Genomic DNA, 22529 nt, shown 5'->3' on the forward strand with positions numbered 1-22529 from the left:
AGCCATGCTGGTTACATGAACATGGAAAATGTCTTCGGACAATGCTGCTTCCTCAGCCAAGAAACAGAGAATCAGACACAGTTGGAGAGGGGAAATCTTTACCTTTACTTGTTACCTATGGTTACATTGTTTACTTGTTAACTATGGTTAACAGCATTGCATGATATTGCATAACAGTGAACGCATCCAAGGGTGTTTCTGGTGTTTCTACCCTGAAAAGAACTGCTGCCATTAATCTGATTGTGATCTCCATCCTGTGTTCATAGCACGTTTAGGCCTGTGATTTATCAATGGCTGGTCAGTGTCATAGTTAGGATATCCACTTGACCGTATCTTCCCACATACCTGATATTTTTTGGTCACATCTTGCAACAAACCATCTGATATTACCTCCCAAAAAAGCAATGTCCCTTGGGGCTATAGCAGGACTCTGCCAGCTTAAGAAAAACTGGTCATGCTCCAGCGTATTATAGGAAACATTGTAGATATGTTTACCTTATTTGCTGGGGAGATAAGAAAGCCAGTATTGTCATGAATAGTGAACGCTGGACTTTCTAGAATGTTTTGGTGCCAATATAAATTGTAAGTGAGGAAAGAACCTTGTCAGTCCTTGTCCTTCCCAGTGTCAATTTCCCCTCATTGTTTTGGTCCACAGATCCTGTGTGGTTGCTAGGATATTTTGCTACTATATTATTTTATATTAATATATCTACTTGATATCTGGGAAATATACATCATAAACATAAAAACAATTTAAAAACAAGTAAAACAATACAAAATAAATATATATATATGGTCACCAATTAGAACTGTTGCCATGGGTGTCAATACAGCCAAGAAAGGGGGCGTTTACTGCACTTGGGCCTCAGGCCCAGAAACAGAGCCAACTCTTCATAGCCTTACGAAAAGTCAGAAGGGTCAGGATCTTCCTAATCTCTGAAGGGAGAATGTTCCAGAGGGCAAAGGTTACAGTTGAGAAGGCACATCTCCTGGTCCCTGACAGATGACATTCCTTGGCTGATGGGACCCATAACATGTACATTTATAATATATATTTTATATCAATTTATATCATTTTATATTTTACACAACAATGCAAATGAAACAAACCTTTGCCTGAAGGAAACAAGCCTATCCTTTATGCGTTGCAGTTCGAACACTTCTAGTGGACATGAGATAGGGGAAAGATCTTCTAGAAGGTTGAGATGACAGTGTTTAATCATAGAAATTCAGCTTAAAGGACAGAATAAAAGAGCCTTGAAGTAATTACATTTCAAAAATGGATTCAGCTTCATTCAAGTAATGTCTGCAATATATTTGATAATAATTCCCACATCAGATGCAACAAAGGAAGCAAAAAGCTTTTACTAAGTGATAGATAACAACTGATCCACCAAGTTCTGCAAGATGAACTTTCCACACAGCATCATCTTTTGCCTTAGAGAAAATGGCAAACCTGAGCTCCCTGATTTCAAACGAATAGTACATTCTTATTGCTGCTGAGTACATAATCAAGAGCAAAGGTACACTATAGAAAATAAAAATCAGATGCACCTAGGCCACTTCTGTAATACAGCTTTCACCTTTTGTCTGCAAATAACAGTTTGGGGCACTTTATGTAATATAACCTGAGTGGCTGGGGATTATTGGATTTCAAACTCAATACCTCTGGAAAGACAATAGGTTGGGAAAGGTTGCTTAATGTCTATCTTCTGATCATTTCTCTGTCTTTTGAGTGGCAGGTGAACTTTCCTTAGAAAATAACTTGATTCATATGCTGCATTCACTATTTAATTTTGTACAGTTCTCTATACAAAAGTATTCTGAAGCTTTTACAAAAGTATAAGATGCACAGTAATGAATCAAAACCAGTGGTGGGTTTCAATTTTTTTTAGAACCTCTTCTGTAGGTGTGGCCTGCTTTGTGGGAGTGGCTTGCCAGCCATGTGACCAAGTGGGAGTGGCTTGGAAGTCATGTGACTGGGTGGGCATGGCCAATTTGTAAAATGTGGTGAAACTCACTTAACAACGCTCTGGCTTAGCAATCAAAATGTTGGCTCAGAAACTCTGGCATTTGAAGCACACAAGTCTTAAAGCTGTCAAGTTACAAGACCCTTGCACCCCTAACCCTTTAGAAAAAAAAAAACCCCAGGGGTGTTCAAACTTGACAGCTTTAAGACTTGTGGACTTCAACTCCCAGAATTCCTCCTCTCGCTCTTCATCTTGATGATGTGCGGACGGACAGGGGAGGGAGCTGGAACCAGTTCTAAACGGCACTGTAGATTTGTGGAACCTCTTCTATAGGAGATGTTAGAACTGGCAGGAACCCACCCCTGATCAAAGCTGATATGCACATCAGAAGAGTAGAAAGGGGTAAGGAGAAGAAAATAATGCAACCTTAATACAAAGAAATATTGACTGATGAGACAGATCTTAAACATGTACATAAAATTTATAATAGGTGCATCTCAAATTTTAAAGACTATGGTTAGGGATAGCATCTTATTGACATCAACAAGCTTTAAAAACTGAAATGATTGATTGGGCATCAGTGTGATCTGTATAAAAGCAGCATTTCCAGTTTCATAAAGACAGTGATTTTATCCTCAGAATGCCTTGCAAATCTGTCATATCATAAGGTTTTCTAGAGTGGCTAATAGCAAGTTCTTGACTACATTTAAGAGTCATGCTGGTGGGTAACATGAGCATACAATGAAGTCCACAGATAGAAACTAAGCTATCACTGCCATGCAGTAGCCACAACATCACTGCTCACACTAAAGGCATAACTATCTGTATTAAGCCATATCTAATCAGTTTTAAGTAGAGACGTGTACTATTTGTACTCTAGTAATCTCCTGGCCCACTATCAACCAGAAAATCAGATGAAACTTTCTTGCATTTGGAGCCCATCTTGATTTTTAATTCCATATATCATCAAAATCATCAATGAGAAAACCAAGTTTGTCTACCCAAAAAATCCCAAAGAACATTTAAAAAAAATCAGTTTCCATATATCTCCAGGGTCCACCATAGCAGTAGCCATAGCATTTAGACTTACATGCCACCCTAGTGGTTTACAGTACTCTCTGGGCAGTTTACAATGTCAGCATATTGCCCCCAACAATCTGGATCCTTATTTTACTGACCTTGGAAGGATGGAAAGCTGTATCAACCTTGAGCCCCATCAGGATTAAATTCCAAGCCGTGGACTGAGTTTGCCTGCAATATTTCATTGTAAGCACTGCGCACCAGGGTTCTTCATAATAAGTCTTTCAAGTGGTGCAATGAGAATTTGAAATATATCCATGGCTATTATGGAGATTATGAATGCCTAACTGGCCCTACTAGAGCAGCCCCAGCCTTAGTATTGAGGTTCCTAAGGCCACCAATCTTGGATCCATGATCTGGAATGAAGCAGTGCTCAGGAACCAAGTGGGGAGTTTCCCAAATCCACACAATCCAGTTTACTCATCCCAATTTCAATTAAGTTCTTGTGCCACAATCAGGTCATAAATTAGTAAGATTTTAATACCATCAATTCATCAATACTATTAGGAGTAGCATCCTTAGGAAGGGAGAAACTGAAGCTATGCCACACTTGTGATCACTTGTGGCCATCTATGTTCTCTAGCCCTTATCTGCTTTCTCCTCCCAATTCCTGCTCTCTGAATTAAGGCTTAGTTTATGGTAATGTAATTTGTGAATTTAATAAGTCATCGTTATTTGACTACTAAATACTATATCACAACTATCATACACTTCAGTTGTTATTATCTAAACCAGATTCCAACTTATACTGTCTTTTGACACTCCTTGTGATAAAATAAGAGTAATAAGGACATAATTTATTTTGCCTCAGAAGTCACTAATAGAGATTCTGAATAGGAGAGCTTCTCCCAAAATATTGGGGTGTAACTCCAATAATTTCAGTCATGACTAGAGTAGAAGTACTGAAAGGTACTGAAAGGTACAAAAGTGGTGGGACATCATAAAACACAAGTTACTATTCTGAAAGAATATTTAGAGAACTTCATGGTGCATATAAATATAGAGGATGTTCATAATCTTAAATGAGCCTTTTATTCCCAGTTGAAAGCAATTAATTTACTTTGTATTCTATAAACTTTAATTGCCATGTACCTTAAGTAAATATTTTCATGTTGTATCCTGCTTGGCACTATATTTTTTCCAATAAAAATCTGATCTCTGTAAAAAATATAATATAAATTAATATATTTTTTCATGTAACCATTAAAAGTAATGGCTGACAACCCTTCAAGTAAATATGAGAAACTATTGTTGTTATGAAATGTCATATTATATCAATTCTTAAGTCTGTCAACTGTCTAATAAGTGGCAATAAAATGCAAGGTGACCCTGCCATGTGTTGGTACAATTTAAATTATACCAACACAGAGCTGGTTTTTATACTTCAGCAGCACACTGACCTTATATAAATTGTTTTCAATGTAATAGTGATATAATAGCTTTAATTGCAGCTTTAAGGACAATCAGTTGGATAGCATTTGTATTGTACAGTTATGGTTCCCACTATTGAATAAAAAGCCTTACTTTATATGTTTTTGTGCCCACAAGTCAATGTTGGATGGAACAAAACTAGTCACTGCATTCTTTCTGGGGCTGAGAGAATGTGACTGGCCCAAGGCCACCCAACTAGCTTTATGCCTGTGGCAGGTCAAGAACTCAGAGTCTCTCAGTTTGTAGCATGAGGCCTTAACCATTACAGCAAACTGGCTCTCAATTAGTTGAGCTCAATTTATTCAGACCGAATAAAGTTCTGCATACTGAGCAAACAAAATTTGTTTCTTTTAACTAATATGGGGCATTTGTTTATCTAATTGATTTCTACAATCATTTATCCTGTCAATGCAACTCTAAACAGCAAATATTTTAAAATGACAATATAAATAATTATTAATAAAAACAACCTACATCTAAATCATGCAATAAAGAGGAAAATTGTAGCCTGGTACAATTCCTCAATTGCAATTAACCAAACTCCACCAATTCCCATTCCTGGGAAGATAGGTAGGTCTTTCTGGAAGACCAGCAAAGTAAGGGTCAATCTAATCTCATGTGTTATAGTGTTTCAAAGTACAGATGCCATGACAGAAAGGGCAATTCCCTGCATCCTGCTAGATTGCATTCTTTAATGGACAGGACCCAGAGCATGCCCCTGTTGCTGGATCTAATGGGGTGGGAAGAGACCAGTATTTTGGTTCCATTCAGAGCTTCATAGATGACAACCAGTATGTTGAATACACCTAAAGACCTAATGGGAGACCATATAACTCACAAAGCTAGGACATACCATGGATGAAGTAAGACACATGCACAATACCCTGCACCATTGCTTTCTGGATCATTAATAGCTTTTCGATAATCTTTAAGGCAGCCCAATGGAGAACACAATCTATTTGGGCAGTAACTAAAACATGAGGGACCATGCACAGAGCTGGTCCAGGAAAGGGTGAAATTTTCATCCAACATGGTTGCTCAAAAGTCTCTCCAGCTATGGCAACCACGTGCTTCTCTAACAGGAGCTATGACACCAGGAGGATCACCATGTCCACTAAAGTTACTTAATCTTCTGAGCTGAATTGAAGCCATATCTTTCCTATCCACACTTCCACATCTTCCAAGCCTAAGAATAAAAGTTCCCCAATATTACTTGGTTGGCCTGGAATAGAAGCACACAGGTAAACATCAGCATGCCCATGCTACTGAATGGACAGCAGCTTTATGTAGATATTAAATTGGAAATGGGAGAGTATAGAGCAGTGATGGCTAACCTTTTCTGCCCCGAGTGCCCAAAGCGTGCGTGTGCATGTGCGAATGACCATGCGAATGCACATGTGTGCCCAAACCTCCAAAATGCAATGCACCCGCGGACCCTGTGCGTGCCGTACCCCCGCAGATACACGTGCAGCCCCCCATGTGGCCTGCCCCCTAGGCATGCACACATGCCTTCCACATGCCTCCACCCCCCACGTATGCACTTGGGCCTCCCCCATATGCCCCCCAAACATGCGCAGCAAAAACCCAAAGACCAGCTGATCAGCGAGAGGCACGCACACTGCACAATGGAGCTGAATGAGGGCAACGGCTTGCATGACATCAGAGAAGGCACTGTGTGCCACCTCTGGCACGCATGCCATAGGTTCACCATCATGGGTATAGAGTCCTGAAGCATCCTATGAAACAGAAGGCTTTTAGAGTGAAAAACCATACCTAAATCCACTATATTTGATATTAAAACCTCTTAAAGTGCTTTGCATACAGTGTACACACTCCAAATGTAGCAACATCTAAATAACTAGCAATAGAGTCAATTTGATTAAAATGAGCAGCTATAAAAATTGATTGATTGAATAAAATATTAGGGTTACCCAATTGGAAAACCAGAAAATATTTGTCTGGGCAACATTTGTCCTTTAAATACTCACTGATATCTGTGGAAAGTTCTTTACAAAAGGGAGTTTGGTAATAACTCCTTTAACAGAAATGGATTTTGCACTGCAGTATACCTCTCATTACCCAACATAATGGCAATAATTAAAGAATTAAACAACTAAAGAAAAAAATAATTATCAGGCTTATGTGGTGTTCTTATTATATGATGGAAATGGAAATATGCTTGACAATGGTGGCTGGATATGATGGGAGTTAAAATCTATGTTATGTAGAAAATATCAGGCTGGAGAATCACTTACATCACAATAACATTAATTGCATATCCTGTATTTTTTGCCTTTCTGAAAACAGAAGTTATAAAAAATATATGAAAGTTGGTGCTTGAGGTCGCTCCCACTCCTTAGCGGGCGCCTCTGGGGGAGCTGGTCTGGACTCCTGGCACGGTGTGCAGGTAGCCACCTATTCTTTGATTTCCCTGTCCATGTTAGGCCACCTCCTAGCCAAAGACTTCACCCTGACAATTCCAGGATGCCCTACATGTAAAGCCTCTAATACTGTGATGCGCAGTTTGGGTGGAACAATGACCAGGTTCCCCCACAGTAAACAGCCTTTAACAACAGGTTATTTCTCTTATGATAATACATTTTGAAATCAGACCCAACAAGCCCCTTGGCCCACCCCCTCCACACCCAGTTCAAAACCTGTTTAATCGTGGATTCTCTGATAGAGTGGCGGGCAACATCACTAAGCGAGACGGAACCAGTCTCTAAACAGTCAATGTGAAAAACTGGTGTCTCAGGGGTAGGGTCTGCGAGTAGTTCGTCGGTGCTCTCGTTAACAACTTCCAGCCCCAGGGTTTCGAACCAGTCAAGCCCCAGGAAGCTCCGCAGGTTTCCGCTGACCACCGTCACTGGGAGTTGGCCACTGAAGTTGTTGAAGTTCACCCGGAAGATGCCTTGGCCCACGATGGGGACTCGGTTCCCCTGGTAATCGCGAAGGCGGATGTCAGGGGTGTGTAGATGTTGTTTCTTCAGGCTAGGGATAGCCAGCTTCAGGGTAGACCACGGCATGATGGTCAGTGATGACCCGGTGTCAATCTCCATCTCACATGGAGCGTCCTCGATGAGGACTGTGACCTTCAGCTTTTTTGGCCGCCTGGTGCGGACTTGGCCGATTGACATGTGGTAGGTGACTCTGTTGTCGCCCTCTGAGCGCCGTGGTGGTGGCTGCCATGCCCCTTGGTTGGGCCTCTGCTGGCGGTTAGCTTGGCTTCGTGGCTGCCAGGTCATCGGGGGGAGCTTGCTTCGGCAAACCTTGGTGATGTGTCCCTTTCACTCACAGTGCTGGCAGATAGCATCGTGGAGATGGCAAAACAATCTGGCATGGCCTCCTCCGCAGCTAGCGCAAGGCGGGAGACGTGGTTTGAATTTGCGCGCCACCTAGGTGCGGCTACCGTGCATACAGCAGCTGTCATCTTCTTCGCCTTCTGAGCTCTTGGCCTCTGCAGCCTTGCAATGTGAGCGTGCACTCTTCCGCGCGTCCTGTGAAGCGCCCTGGCGCTGCAGGGTTTCTGTAGACTTAGCGGCCGATTCTGATGCCCTGGCTTCGTCCAAGGCAATTTGCAGAGTGAGGTCAGACATGGCAAGTAATCTCCTCTATAGGTTAATGTCCTGCACGCTGCAAATTATGCGGTCCACAATCAACTCGTCCAGGTCTCATAATTCGCAGTATGCAGTGGCCTTGAGAACTGCTGCAACGTACTCATTTATCGACTCGCCCTCATTCAGTCAGCAGTCAAATCGTACCATGTACAAGTCCCAGTACTCGGTGACTGGGTCATACGGAGTCGGTGGGGCGTGCATGGCCATTTTTTGTTCAGAAGGCGTTTTGAGTTTGCCACTCAAAAATGGCTGCTCGAAGCCGCGCTGACCTCCGGGCTGGATGTACATGCTGGATTGCTACGATCTTTTTGGTTCACCTAGTTGCCTTCCAAACCCATCCTCATCGCCAGTGTTAGATTGAGTAATGGATAGGCATACACAGGCTTAACGGCTGTTTATTAAGCCCAAGTGAGAACAATCCAGCGAAGGTTGAGTCTGACAGCAGCCCTTTTATAGGGAGCTGTCAGACCCTTCGACCAATAGGATTAAACCTCTGTTCCCGCCAGAACAGAGGACCTTGGTGGAAACCACTGTAGTTAGAGCAAGTATCTAACACAAATGTTCCTATTTAAAATACAATACAATAGTAGAGTTGGAAGGGACCTTGGAGGTCTTCTAGTCCAACCCCCTGCCTAGGCAGGAAACCCTATACCGTTTCAGACAAATGGCTATCCAACATCTTCTTAAAGACTTCCAGTGTTGGGGCATGTACAACTTCTGGAGGCAAGATGTTCCACTGATTAATTGTTCTTACTGTCAGGAAATTTCTCCTCAGTTCTAAGTTGCTTCTCTCCTTGATTAGTTTCCACCCATTGCTTCTTGTTCTACCCTCAGGTGCCTTGGAGAATAGTTTGACTCCCTCTTCTTTGTGGCAACCCCTGAGATATTGGAACACTGCTATCATGTCTCCCCTAGTCCTTCTTTCTCTTAAACTAAACATACCCAGTTCCTGCAACCGTTCTTCATATGTTTTAGTCTCCAGTCCCCTAATCATCTTTGTTGCTTTTCTCTGCATTCTTTCTAGAGTCTCCACATCTTTTCTACATCGTGGTGACCAAAACTGAATGCAAATATTCCAAGTGTGGCCTACCAAGGCATTATAAAGTGGTATTAACACTTCATGTGATCTTGATTCTATCCCTCTATTTATGCAGCCTAGAACTGTGTTGGCTTTTTTGGCAGCTGCTGCACAGTGCTGGCTCACATTTAAATGGTTGTCCACTAGATCCCTTTCACAGTTACTACTACTGAGCAAGGTACCATCTATTCTGTACCTGTGTGTTCCGTTTTTGTTGCCTAAATGTAGAACCTTACTCTTTTCACCATTGAATTTCATTTTATTAGATAGTGCCCAATGTTCAAGTTTGTCAAGATCCTTCTGTATCTTAAGCCTATCTTCTGGAGTGTTAGCTATTCCTGCCAGCTTGGTGTCATCTGCAAATTTGATGAATTCCCCATTTATTCCCTCATCCAAATTATTGATGAAGATGTTGAAGAGTACTGGGCCTAAAACAGAGCATTGGGGTACTCCACTGCATACTTCCCTCCATGTAGATGCAGTTCCATTGAGGACTACACGTTGAGTGCGGTTGGTCAGCCAGTTACGAATCCATCTGGTGGTGATGCTGTCTAACCCACATTCTTCTACTTTACCTAGTAGTAGGTTATGGTCTACCTTATCAAATGCCTTACTGAAGTCCAAGTAAACTATATCGATGGCATTCCTCTGGTCCACTAATTTTCACATTATCAAAGAATGCAATAAGATTAGTCTGGCATGATCTGTTTTTGGCTTTGGGCTATTACTTTGTTTGCTTCTAGGTGTTTGCAAATTTGTTGCTTGATTATTTTTTCCAGAATCTTTCCTGGTATTGAGGTCAGGCTGATAGGTCTGTAGTTTCCTGGATCTATTTTTTCCCCTTTTTAAAAGATGGGAACCACATCAGCTCTTTTCCAGTCCTCTGGTAGTTCCCTGGTGTTCCAGGATCTCTGAAATCTCTGAAAGATATAGTTCAATGGTTCTGAGATCTCGTCTGCTAGTTCCTTCAGAATCCTGGGGTGTAATCCATCCGGTCCTGGTGATTTGAACTCGTCTAGGGTAGACAGGTGCTCACTTATCATTTTCTTCCCTATTTCAATTTGTGTTCCTAATCTGATTTTTGTGGTGCTGTTTTTGATAGGTTGGACTGTTTTATCCCTTTGTGTAAAGACAGATGCAAAACATGAGTTAAATAGTTCTGCTTTCTCCCTGTTGCTTGTCACCTTCTTGCCACTTTGTCCTAGCAATGGACCAATTGTTTCCTTAACTTTTTTCTTGTTTTTAACATGTTGGAAGCTTTTTTTTGTTAATTTTTACTTTTGTGGCAAGCCTTTCTTCATTGTGAGCCTTAACTTTCCTCACTTCATCTTTACAGGCTCGGGCTATTTGCTGATATTCTGCCTTAGTTATGCCCCCCTCCTTCCACTTTTTATACTTATCTTTTTTGTCTTTCAGTTTGTCAGAGAGTTCTTTATGCAGCCATGCTGGTTTCTTTTGGGAGCTGTTATTTTTCTTCTTCATTGGTATTGTGCTAGACTGGGCTTTTGTAATCTCATTTTTCAAAATTTCCCAAGCTTTTTGAGTTGTTTTCCCCTTGAGGATTCTCATCCATGGAATTTTTCCTAAGCTCTCTCTAAATTTATTGAAATTAGCTTTCTTAAAGTCCAAGACTCTAGTTTTACTTTGTTTCTTTTTTCCCCTAGTTTTTCCTGTGTCAAATTAGGAATTATTTGTAATCTCCGACGTTTTATACAATACCAACATCGTTGTAAGATTTATTACAGCATTTGTGTGGATCCAGCTCTTTCCAGATGTTTTGGATTACAGCTTGCATCACAGCCCACTAGCCCGACTGGTGGCATAATCTGAACTCATGGCTAGATGTATGTTGTAGCCTAGTGCATTCCACATAATGTAAGGACGATATGTGCATTCCACATAATGTAAGACCGATATGGATGTATATTGAGATAATAAATTACAGTAACTAAATGTAACTGAGTTAAATATAATAAAAAAAATAAGACAACTGCATCCACTATTTACACAGAGTCAATAATAATGTCAACTTAGGGTATTCATGTAGTGATAATAATAGCACTCATATGGAGAAATAGAAGAGGGTTAATTTGGAAATGTCTGCCTCAGAAAAAGGATAATTTGCTGTGTCTCAAACACACACCCAGCACGAGCATCCTTCCTTCCCTTTCGCTGCACGCGTTGCTTATCACAGAGTCCGGGAGCACGTGGCCTAACCGCGGAGCGCCAATGCAGCCGCCTGGCTTGTGGTTTGGCGGTTTGATTGGCGGGAGAGAGAGAGAGAGGATTCCTTATTTGTCACTAGGCAGCAATTTAGCCATTCCTTGGCAGGCGCGCGCCCGAGGTTGCCTGGAGACCGAGGCGCGCGGGAAAGAGAGGCGGCGGAGGTGGGAGGGGGGGGGTGTTACGTAGTGACGTTAATTCTATATGAGCGCGAGCGGCGGGAGCTTGGGTCTTTTTACCGCCGGCTGCGAGACGCTTCTTCCTCAATCCTGAGTCACTGCGAGACCCGGCCTGGCGCAGGTAACCGAGACGCGTGGCTTTGAGGGTGGGATCGTGAAGATCACAGCCGGACCGGCCGCCGGCTGGATATCAATCTCGGCCCACCAGTTGCAGGGTTCCTCCTCGCGTCCAGTCGGCACCGAGGAGGGGGAGAAAACGGGCTGAGGCGGTGCCCTTCTTGGCCGTTGGACTTCTTGTGAGAATTGTGCCTCACTTCGCAGCGGTGGTGGTTGCTCGAGTGGGAGACGGGTCGCGCGCGCAAGAGGGTGCCAAGGCCATTTTTCTCCTTCCGCCCTCCTCACTTTCGCGTCAGGGCGAGGCCTTTGGCCAGGCGGCTGGATCTGGCTTGGCTTGGCCAGGCCTAGTCTGGCCGGCTGAAGCACAAGCAAACACGTGGAAAACAGGCAGGTCTGGGCCGCCTCAGGCGCCTTTCCCTCTGGAGTCGGTGACCTGTAAGTGGTGCTGCGTGGATTAAAACCTCTTACCAGGGCTGAGACGTTAATAGGATTTTGCCGCGTGGGGGTAGGGAAAAGGGGATCGAAATAGGCAGCCGGTTTTGATAGTGAGGCCCCCGGGAGAGGCTGGGTGTGGGCATTTGGGGAGGGTGCGCGTTGCGGCGGGGACTCTATCACTCCTGTTCCCTGAGGAAACGATCGGTTTACAGATAACTTTACGCTGTTTTATAATTCTCCCCCCCCCCCCTCGCGATTTAAAGGCAGTTCCCACACGTACTAATAAAAAGTCCTTTTTCACTTTCCCTCCTTTTGCACAGAGAGAGTGTGTTGTATTTGTAGTTCAAAATTTTCGGGCTCAATGGATTGGTTTAATAGTATTCTAAATGTACTTTATAACTTTTGAGATAGTGCCAAGTTTTAGACAGCATCAGATTAACTGCTAGGATGACTGCACTTTAATCTACAGAACATCCTTTATGATACTGGCCATATGGTTTTTAGGGCAGGGCAGCATGAAAGCAAGTTTAAAGTGTCTTGAAATACTGGCCCTTGCTTCATTGTTTTTCAGTAGATAGCTGGTTGTATTTGATTAGAGGGGTGGGACATGCAGTAGTGTACTACCGCTATTTTTTTTAATGTGGCAACAAAAGATGTGTAAAATGAGAGGTACCATTTCAGTAGAAGATTAAAAGATAAGCTGTTTCATAAATTGGGTAATGGTGGGTTTTGAATATGAATTAGCGGAAGGCCTAAGGTTATAAAATATAAGAAGTGTAGCCAAAGAATGCATATACACAAGACTTGATGTGTGCTTTTTAAAATGTACTATTTAATATTTAGAAAGGGTGCGAATGACAGTTGGCATGACCTTAAATTCTTTGCATTCGCTGATGTGGCAAGTGAATTTGTCTTTTTAAAAAATTGGCTTGAAATTTTTCATGACTTTCCAATTCAAACATTTTTGATGGCCAATGTGTTGTGTAAAAACGTTTTCACAAATTGATACTTTAAATGTCAAAAATACACATCTAGGTTTTGTCTATTAACATTAATGTTAAATTTTGAGACATAAAACCCCAATTGTTACAAAATCTGTAGCAGTATTTATTTTAAATGATTAGTAGCTTTTGGCAAGTTAGTTTTTTCTGGTTACCCTTCTATAAAGGGAAGTGATTAATATTCCTGAAGGTGCATGTCCAAAATTATAAAAATGCATTGGATCTAGCAAAGTAATGAATACTAAGAGAGTTTTGACTCCATTGGATATACTACTGCATGTAAATATAAGCATTATTTAATCTATTTTATTAAACTGAAGCTTTTCAGATAAATTGAATTGCATTTTGCATCTTTCCAGGAAGCACGGTCAGTTATGTTGAATCAGAAAAGTGGTCCTGCACTTTACAATCTGGTCGTGTCTTAGAGTGCGTTAACAGAGGTTGGTTTACTTGTGTTTAGTAATACAGGTAGTTCTCATTGAAAAAAAAACACGTGTTTAGCATTATATTCAAAGTTATAGTATTGTATGGAGGTGACTTACAACTAAGGAGTTACATTGTAATTTTGGATGTTGGAGCATCCCTGCAATCACTGATCACATCTGAGGCATTTGGCAACTGGCTCACAATTATGACATTGCAGTGTCCCATGGTCACATGATTGCTGTTGCTGCCTTTACTGCCAGCTTCTGACAATCAAAGTCATTAAGGAAGTTGGCAAGAGATTGCAAATGGCAATCACGTAACCATGGGACACTTAGGTAGGATTTGCCTAACAATGATAACTGGGACTGTTGCAACTGTGAGAAATACCTGTATAAACTTCATATTACTTATGGATTGCAGTTCAAATAATAAATTTAAAAAATGACCTGTTCAACACCTGATGTACAGAACATAATACTGTACTATGTGCAAAGGCTATGCCTGTATAACATTGGCCTGTGGACTGCATGTGGCCTGCCAAACAGCCTTATGTAGCCCACTGGCATTTTTAAAAATACTCAATAAATTTGCTGCTGCCAAGTGTCACAATCAACAGGAAGGTTCCACTGCTGCCCTGAAAGACACACTGCCAAATGGCACTAGTGTCTCCATCTCTGTTGTCACTGCTTCAGTAGCCACTGAACAGTTCATCCAACTATTCCTTTGCAATCTGTGATTATTTTTAACTTACCAGTGTGGCCCATTTGCCTCCATAAATTGTGCAGGCCTAGCACAGGCTTTTAAAATAACACTGCAAATCAGTTTATGTTCAGTAACAACAGCTGAGAAAGTAGTTTTTAATGTGTTTGTATACTGCTGACTTTCCATGTTTTCAGTATTGTGTATTTATCATGTAGTAGGAAGACTCACTGTCTGGCAGCCGGCCCACAACCATAGAGCACACTCCTAGAACGGCTGCTGCTGGAAGACTCGGCAGCTGAGTTTTGGAGTTTGTAAGCCAGAGAAGAAGTTATGCTCGTGGTGCAGCGGTGGTGGAACAGGTGCTCGTGCAACCCCCCTCTCCAGTCGGGCAGAGCTCCATGCACTGACCTAGGGGATATCCCGAATGTGCCAAGCCGCGGAAGCTAGGGAGTGGGCGGAGTGCCACATGCCTTGGCACTTTAGGGATATCCCCTAGGTCAGTGAATGGTGCTGTGCCCGGCTGGAGAGGGTGTTTGCCGGGTGGCTCCTCGTGAGCATGGTCACCTCATGGCTGCTTCGCTCCAAAGCTGTGTCCGGCTCTTCGGGAGCCAGTTTGCAAGGGAGCAGCCGCCCGGCAACTCCCCCTCCAGCCAGGCAGAATGCCACTCCCCAACCTAGCGGTACCCTGAAGGCGCCAAGCAACGTGAACGCCTTCCCCCGGCTCCCGCGGCTTGGTGCCTTCGGATACTGCTAGGTCGGTGAGCAGTGCTCTGCCCAGAGGGGGGGTTGTCCAGGGGGCTTATTTTCGGGGATGGGCTTACATTTTTGCCCACGCGAAAAATGTGGCAAGGCGTTAATTTCAGGACAGATTGTATTTTCGGGGAAACACGGTAGTCCATCTTAAATTCAGTATTCTGTTCCATTATTAGACAGATATTTATGGCAAACTCAGAAAGAAATGGGTGCAATACCCCTTTCTGGTTTTTTCCTCTAATAACTGATGTCATGGAATAGATAGCCATACTTTTTCCAAACTCTAAGCACTTATTTTAAAGTGCATGAACCATTATTGCACACAGTATTAACCCAAGCATTGTAGTACCATAGACATATACCAGTGTAGCAATATTGACATTCTTTATTTTTTATTGATTTCTTAAGAATACCTAATAGGGGTTTCCTTTTCAATAGCTGCAAATTAGATTAATGCATCATTTTTTCTGTTTTTGAGTCTGTCCTGTTCTGGAGTCCTTTTCTCAATCACCTTTAGTTTAGATTTCATAGTATACAGTGCTATAGGGGAATAGGATCTTTTCCTCAGTTTTATGACTTTCCAAACTTTTCATGAGATTTGCAGAATTGAGTCCCTACAAGAAAGTTAAATTGTATGGAAATATTTATCTTACAAATAAACTTGCTGAAAGGGAAATCTTGCCTCACTGAAGTTCTGGTTCCCATAATATTGTATATCATGCTCAAAATGTGTTGGAAAATAAAATAATCAAATTTTCAACTCTTAACTATAGACAGAGTTGCTTCAGTCTGTTTGTATTTATGCAGTGCATAAACTCTATTTAAACTCTAAAGATTCATTTTAGCACTGTTTCACAATCTAGGCAACTTTTGAGATGCTTGGATTTCAACTCCTCAGCAAAGTTGCGCAGATTGGGCAGATATTTTCTATTTACAGAGCACCTGTAGTTTTCAAGATATGTTCATGATAAATAGGCTTCATGATGGTTGTATTGATTATATGACTGACTTTAATTTACAGCCTTTGGTCATGGCAATCATTAAGTAAATCACTGTAGTTATTAACACTATTCATTAAGCTTAAGGATGTGGTTTTACCAAAAAATGGAAGTAAATGCCAGTTTTTGGCAAACCCATTAAAAAACACAGTTATGTATCTGCAGGACTTTCAAAAGGCTATAAATGTGGTCTGGTTGCCAAGCGCCTGATGCAATCATGTGACCATGGGAGGCACTGTGGAAACTTTGAATCTGGATTGTAAGTATCTGCTGGAACTTTGAATGGCTGATAAGCAGTTGGTCATAAATCGAGGACTACCTGTACCATAATCTTTTAACCATTTGAGGAAAACATTTAGAAATTGGATTAGTGGAATTTGTTGAGAATAATATGATTTTTATAGAATATTTTTAATAATAATAATAATAATAATAATAATAATAATAATAATAATAATAATAATAATAATATATTTATTTCTTAGCCGCACCCTCTCCCGAAGGACTCGGGGTGGCGTACAACGAAACATACGAAATAAATATGTAAACAAAACAAACATATAGCAAAGACATACACTGAAACATACACAAGGAGGAGGTCGATTGATAAAAACAATTAAAAACAGTATATAAAACCCCTAGAAATTAAATATAATTAAAATACCCAGTTAAAAACCCGTCAGGAGCGATATGGTTAGATCAAAGTTGAGCCAGGCCAGCTGCTTGGAATAGGTGGGTCTTAAGCTTAATACGGAAGGAGCGGAGGTCAGAGGTATTCCTAATATCCGGAGGGAGGTCATTCCACAGGGCTGGGCCCGCCACAGAGAAGGCTCTACTCCTAGGCGCCGCCCCACGACACTGTCTAGCGGACGGCACCTGGAGGAGCCCCTCTCTGTGCGAGCGAATTGGTCGCAGGGATGTATGGGGCAGAATACGATCCCGCAAGTAACTAGGTCCTAAGCCATGGAGCGCTTTAAAGATAGTTATCAAAACCTTGAAACGCACCCGATAGACCACAGGAAGCCAGTGCAGCTCGCGCAGGAACGGTGTCACCTGGGAGTACCTAGTACTCCCCATAATTACCCGCGCGGCTGCGTTCTGGACCAACTGCAGCCTCCGGGTGCATTTCAAGGGAAGCCCCATGTAGAGAGCGTTACAGTAGTCCAAGCGAGACGTCACCAGCGCATGAGTGACTGTGCGCAAGGCATCCCGGTCCAGTAGGGGGCGCAATTGGCGCACCAGGCGAACCTGGTGGAACGCCCCCCTTGCCACGGCTGTCACATGGTCATCCATGGACAGCCGGGCATCCAGGAGGACACCCAAATTGCGCGCCCGCTCCACGGGGGCAAGATGAATGCCCCCAATGGCCAATGATGGAATTAATTGGCTGAACCGGGGGGCTGGTACCCACAGCCACTCCGTCTTGGAAGGGTTGAGCTTGAGTCGGTTGTCATCCATCCAGATCCGTACGGCTTCCACACACCGGGACATCACTTCGATGGCCTCGTTGGGGTGGTTCGGGGTGGAAAAGTACAGCTGAGTATCATCAGCGTACAGATGGTATCCCACCCCGAAACCACGGATGATCTCACCCAGCGGCTTCATATATGTGTTGAACAGGAGTGGCGAGAGGACCGACCCCTGTGGCACCCCACAAGTAAGGGGGCGTAGGGTCGACCTCTCTTCTCCTGTCAACACACGCTGCGTCCGGTCAGAAAGGAAGGAGCCGAACCACCGCAAGACGGTGCCCCGGACCCCCAACCCCTCCAGCCGGTGCAGCAGGATACCATGGTCGATGGTATCAAAAGCCGCCGAGAGGTCTAATAGGACCAGGATAGAGGAACAACCTCTATCTCTGGCCCTCCAGAGATCATCCACCAACGCGACCAAGGCCGTCTCCGTGCTGTGACCGGGGCGGAAGCCGGACTGGCGCGGGTCTAGATAATCATTTTCCTCCAGATGTCGTGGGAACTGGTGGGCCACCACACTCTCTACAACCTTCGCCAAAAAGGGAAGGTTGGAGACAGGACAATAATTGGCCAGCTCCAAAGGGTCCAGGGAAGGCTTCTTGAGCAAGGGTCTCACCACCGCCTCTTTCAAGGCGGCCGGGAGAGACCCCTCGCCCAACGAAGCATTCACTAGGCCCAGGAGCCAGTCTCGTGTAACCTCCCAGGATGCCAGTACAAGCCAGGAGGGACACGGGTCCAATAAACATGTGGTGGGTCGCAGTCGTCCACGCAATCTGTCCAAATCCTCGATGGCAACCAAGTCAAACTCCTCCCAGATCGAAACCTCAAGACTCGCCATGGGCGTCTCCACTGGACCACTGACTGGAACCCAGTCTCTCCGGATTTGAGCGATTTTGTCCTGCAGATATTTACCAAATTCCTCTGCCCTGCCCTGTAAAGGGGCCTCCCGCGGCCTCTGAAACAAGAGGGAGCGGGACACCCGAAACAGGGCGGCAGGGCGGTTCTCCGCGGACGCAATGAGAGTGGCACAATATTGACGTTTGGCCGCTCTCAATGCCACAAGGTACGTCCTTAAATGGGCTCGTACCTGTGTTCGATCAAATTCGGAGCGAGAGGATCTCCAACGACTCTCTAGACGTCTCTTGCGGCATTTCATCACCCTCAGCTCCTCGGTAAACCAAGGGGCTAGGGTGGATCGTTGCCGCCGGAGAGGCCGCAAAGGCGCCATCCGGTTCAAGGCCCCGGTAGTTGCATTATTCCACGCAACCACCAGGTCCCCTACCCGGGGGCGGGTCAAGGTTACAGGAGGTGGCCCAAGCTCCGTCTGGAACCTATCAGGTTCCATCAGGCGCCTAGGGCGGAACCATCTGGAACTTTCCGGTTCCGCCTCCCCGCGGCGGGAGGTAGCACCAGGGAAGTCAAGACGAAGGAGTGAGTGATCTGACCATGACAGGGGAGTGATGGTTAAGTCCCCTCCTCCCAGATCACTCAGCCACTGGCCAGAGACAAAAACAAGGTCCAGAGTGTGTCCTCCCTCGTGTGTTGGGCCCTGAATCATTTGAGTCAGGTCCATGGCTGTCATGGAAGCCATGAACTCCCGAACCCCCTCTGATGCTTCTCCCACCGACGGCAGGTTAAAATCCCCCATCACTAAAAGTTTGGGGGTCTCAACCGCCACCAATGCGATCAGCTCGAGTAGTTCAGGCAGGGCCGCTGATGTATAGCGAGGAGCCAGGTATACTATCAGCAGGCCCAACTGTCTCCCAGGCCCCCATTTCACAACAAGGGTTTCACATCCGGACGTCTGTGGCACAGTAGACTCCCTCGGCTCTAAGTCCTCCCGAATAATTGCTGCCATCCCGCCGCCCCTTCCCTGGGCCCGGGGCTGGTGAAATGCTCGGTATCCTGGTGGGCACATTTCCACGAGGGGAAGACCTCCCTCGTGGCCCAACCAGGTCTCCGTTATTCCCGCGAGGTCCGGCTCCCCCTCTAAAATTAGATCGTGAATGAGGGGGGCCTTGTTAACAACGGACCTCGCATTGCATAACAACAGCCTTAGGCCTTGGGTCTGTGACTCTTGACCACCTAGAACGCGGGGGTTGGTACAAGCGACCGGGTGTAACCAGCAACCACGGTCTCCCAACCGACTGTAAGTTCTTAAACTGTCCTCGTATCTGCCCCTCCCTGCGACTGTTGGAATTAAAGAGCCCTGTATAGGAATGGTATCCTCCCCCTCCTCCTCCCTTCCGCCCCTTCTGCTCGCGACCACACCTGGGGGCCCGGCTCTCACATCGCTCCTGATCTGACCCACCCGCCCCACAACCCCTAAAACCCCACCCCTACAAATATTTAAAAAGCAACTAACTAAAAAACCCCTAAGTCTCCGCTTCCTCCACCTCTCGGGATTAATAAAACCGTCATCAAGGTGGGCCCTCGAAAGGGCGGAGGGCCACACCTGCGAGAGGGGGGACTCTCGCAGTAGGATAAGGTCTGACCTTGAATACATAAAACGTTAAAAAGTTCGTCGTCGGGGCTTAGGGTCTGTGCTGAAGATGTCATGATCCAATAAAAATTTGAAGAACACAATTGCAGCAAAAACAGAATAGTCCAGTCATTAGACTTAGATGGGGGGGTAATAGTAATGGTTTGGTTAGATGACAATCAAGAGGTGGGGGCGGTGGGTGGTAGGTGGCAAATGGCAAGGGGTAGTTGGACTGTAGTTGGAAATAGGCAGGGAGCAGATGGTCAATCAGCAGTGAATCATATAGGGTAGGCAGAGGTCCTCTAGGGCACACGCAGATGGAATCCGGGCAGTTGTTAATAAATAGTCAGCAGGGGGGGTAGGGGGGGTGCAGTCAAATGCACGATGACAAGGGCCTCCTGGCAATCCACCAACAAAACTCCCCCCCCCCCCAGTCTCTATGCAGCCTCCTGAATCATAGTCGTGGTCCTATTCCTACCAGGTCCTAGGCTTTCAATCCTGCCTTGGCCTGTAACTGCGAATTTGGCCCCCCAAAAACCACCATTCCAGGCCCCAACGCCGCTCCCACCGGCCTCTCATCGGCCTCCAGCTTCCTTCTCCAACTTCCTTCCTCCAGCTTCCTTCCTTCCTTCCTCCAACTCCTTCTCGGCCTATCCATCCAGTCTTTACCGGCCTCAAAAGTCCTGGCCGGTCTCCAATCCTCGCAAATTCAGCCAACATGGATTTTAAACCTTTTCAAACCTCCCATAGCTCCCACAGCTACCTCTCATAACAAGCTGCAGGCCGAGGGATTTGGCCTCCGGCGCTTCCAGCCTTCGCCTCCTCAGTCCACAGTCCCTGATGGTCCTAGGTTGCCAGCCTCCAGCCTGAAATCCAAATTCGCTGGTATCGGCGCGTCTCCTCGCACTCCGTCCGCCATTTCGAGACCGTCTGCCTCTCCCTCAATCAGCTCCAAACGCAGACGGTCTCTCTGCGGCTTCTCCGGGCGCCTCCCCCCATCGGCTGCGTTTTTTCGTTCTTCAAGCCTTTCCCAGGCACCCAGCTACCCTGGAAGACCCATTCGGGTCATAAAAGAGACCAGGGTAGCTGTTTACTGGGGGACCCGACCCCCATGCTGGAAAAGGGGCCGGCAGCACTCCTAGTTCCCCGGAAAACGCCCCGCAAAACACGGAGCTCTATCGGCCGACCGCCATTCCTCTGGAAGCTCCTCCTCCTCCTCCTTTTGTAGACTTATGACTACAGTTGACCCCCAAAATTAAAATGAGACATTTGTTAAGTAAATTTTGCCCCGTTTTATGACATTTCTTGTCACAGTTACGTGAATCACTGCAGTAGTTAAGTTAGTGATTGTTAAACGAATCTGGCTTCCCCATTGATTTTGCTTGCCAGAAGATTGCATGACCCTGGGATGCAGCAACCATCATTAATATGAACCAGGTGCCAAACATCTGGATTTTGATCCTGTGACCATGAGGAATGAGGATGCTGCCAAGGTCCTAACTCTGAAAAACAGTCAAAAGTCACTTTTTTCAGTGCTGTTGTAACTTTGGACAATCACTAAATGAACTGTTGTAAGTTGAGGACTACCTGTATTTGGGGTGTTTTCTGGAAATTGTGTTCTCTTGAATATTTAATAAAGAATGTTGTGAAATGGGGTTAATGTTACTGTTAATCTATTAATAAACTAGCATTTATTTCCCAAAAATAAAACAACTGCATTTACATTGATATGTGTGCTAGTGGTAAAATTCTAGGATGTGAATTTCTTTATGCGGGCTTAGGAGGACTTCATATAAAATTTTACTCTTCGATATTTTCTATGGCATAAAGCCTAAGAATATCTATAATTTGGATTGTCATGTGTTAACTATATAAATTATTACTTATGGTGAAGATATGTATGTTAGCATTATAATTTTCATTAATCTCTTCAAACAACTTTAGTGAATTGGAGCTGGCAGAAGAAATATGTAGTCATGTATTCTGCTAGCTTTATTCATGATTGTAAAGTCTTTCTAGAGCAGTGGTTCTCAACCTGTGGGTCGGGACCCCTTTGGGGGTTGAACGATCCTTTCACAGGGGTGGCCTAAGACCATCGGAAAATACATATTTTCGATGGTCTTAGGAACCGAGACCCCAATTTTATGGTTGGGGGTCACCACAACATGAGGAACTGTATTAAAGGGTCACGGCATTGGGAAAGTTGAGAAACTCTCTTCTAGAGTATACAGTACTTAGAATTTTTTTTCTGATATCTCCCAAAGAAAATGTACAGATACAATGACTTGTTTTAAGCTATAGAGCTAAGAATAGGGATTGTGCATCATAAATAATACTTAATCAAGTAGAAGTTAATGAAGTTCTGAATTTCATTGTTTGAATATTTTTAAACTTTGATCAAAATTAGTATTTTTTTAATATGGAAGACCAACTAATAATGTTAAGAATTGCAAAGACTTGACATGAAGACATGCATAACATAGTTTTTTTTTTTAAAGTGAAATTGCTTTCAAAGGAGTTTTGATGTGTTCAATCAGTCTTTTCTTTTCATCTTAAGAATACTAGGGG

At 44.2% G+C, this 22529-nt stretch overlaps 1 protein-coding gene across 2 annotated transcripts in view; it reads left to right on the forward strand.

Annotated features, from left to right (window-relative positions):
• The first annotated feature begins 11584 nt into the window (after positions 1 to 11584).
• The window catches only part of NAP1L1 (nucleosome assembly protein 1 like 1), a 52268-nt gene continuing 41323 nt past the window's right edge, over positions 11585 to 22529 (forward strand). For both annotated transcript variants that reach the window (XM_081956688.1, XM_081956689.1), the window contains exon 1: positions 11585 to 11699. The gene's annotated coding sequence lies outside the window, so the exon portion shown is untranslated. The remainder of the gene's footprint in view (positions 11700 to 22529) is intronic.

Source organism: Natrix helvetica (assembly GCF_964273705.1).
Source record: "Natrix helvetica genome assembly, chromosome: 6".
Taxonomy (NCBI): Eukaryota; Metazoa; Chordata; class Lepidosauria; order Squamata; family Natricidae; genus Natrix; species Natrix helvetica.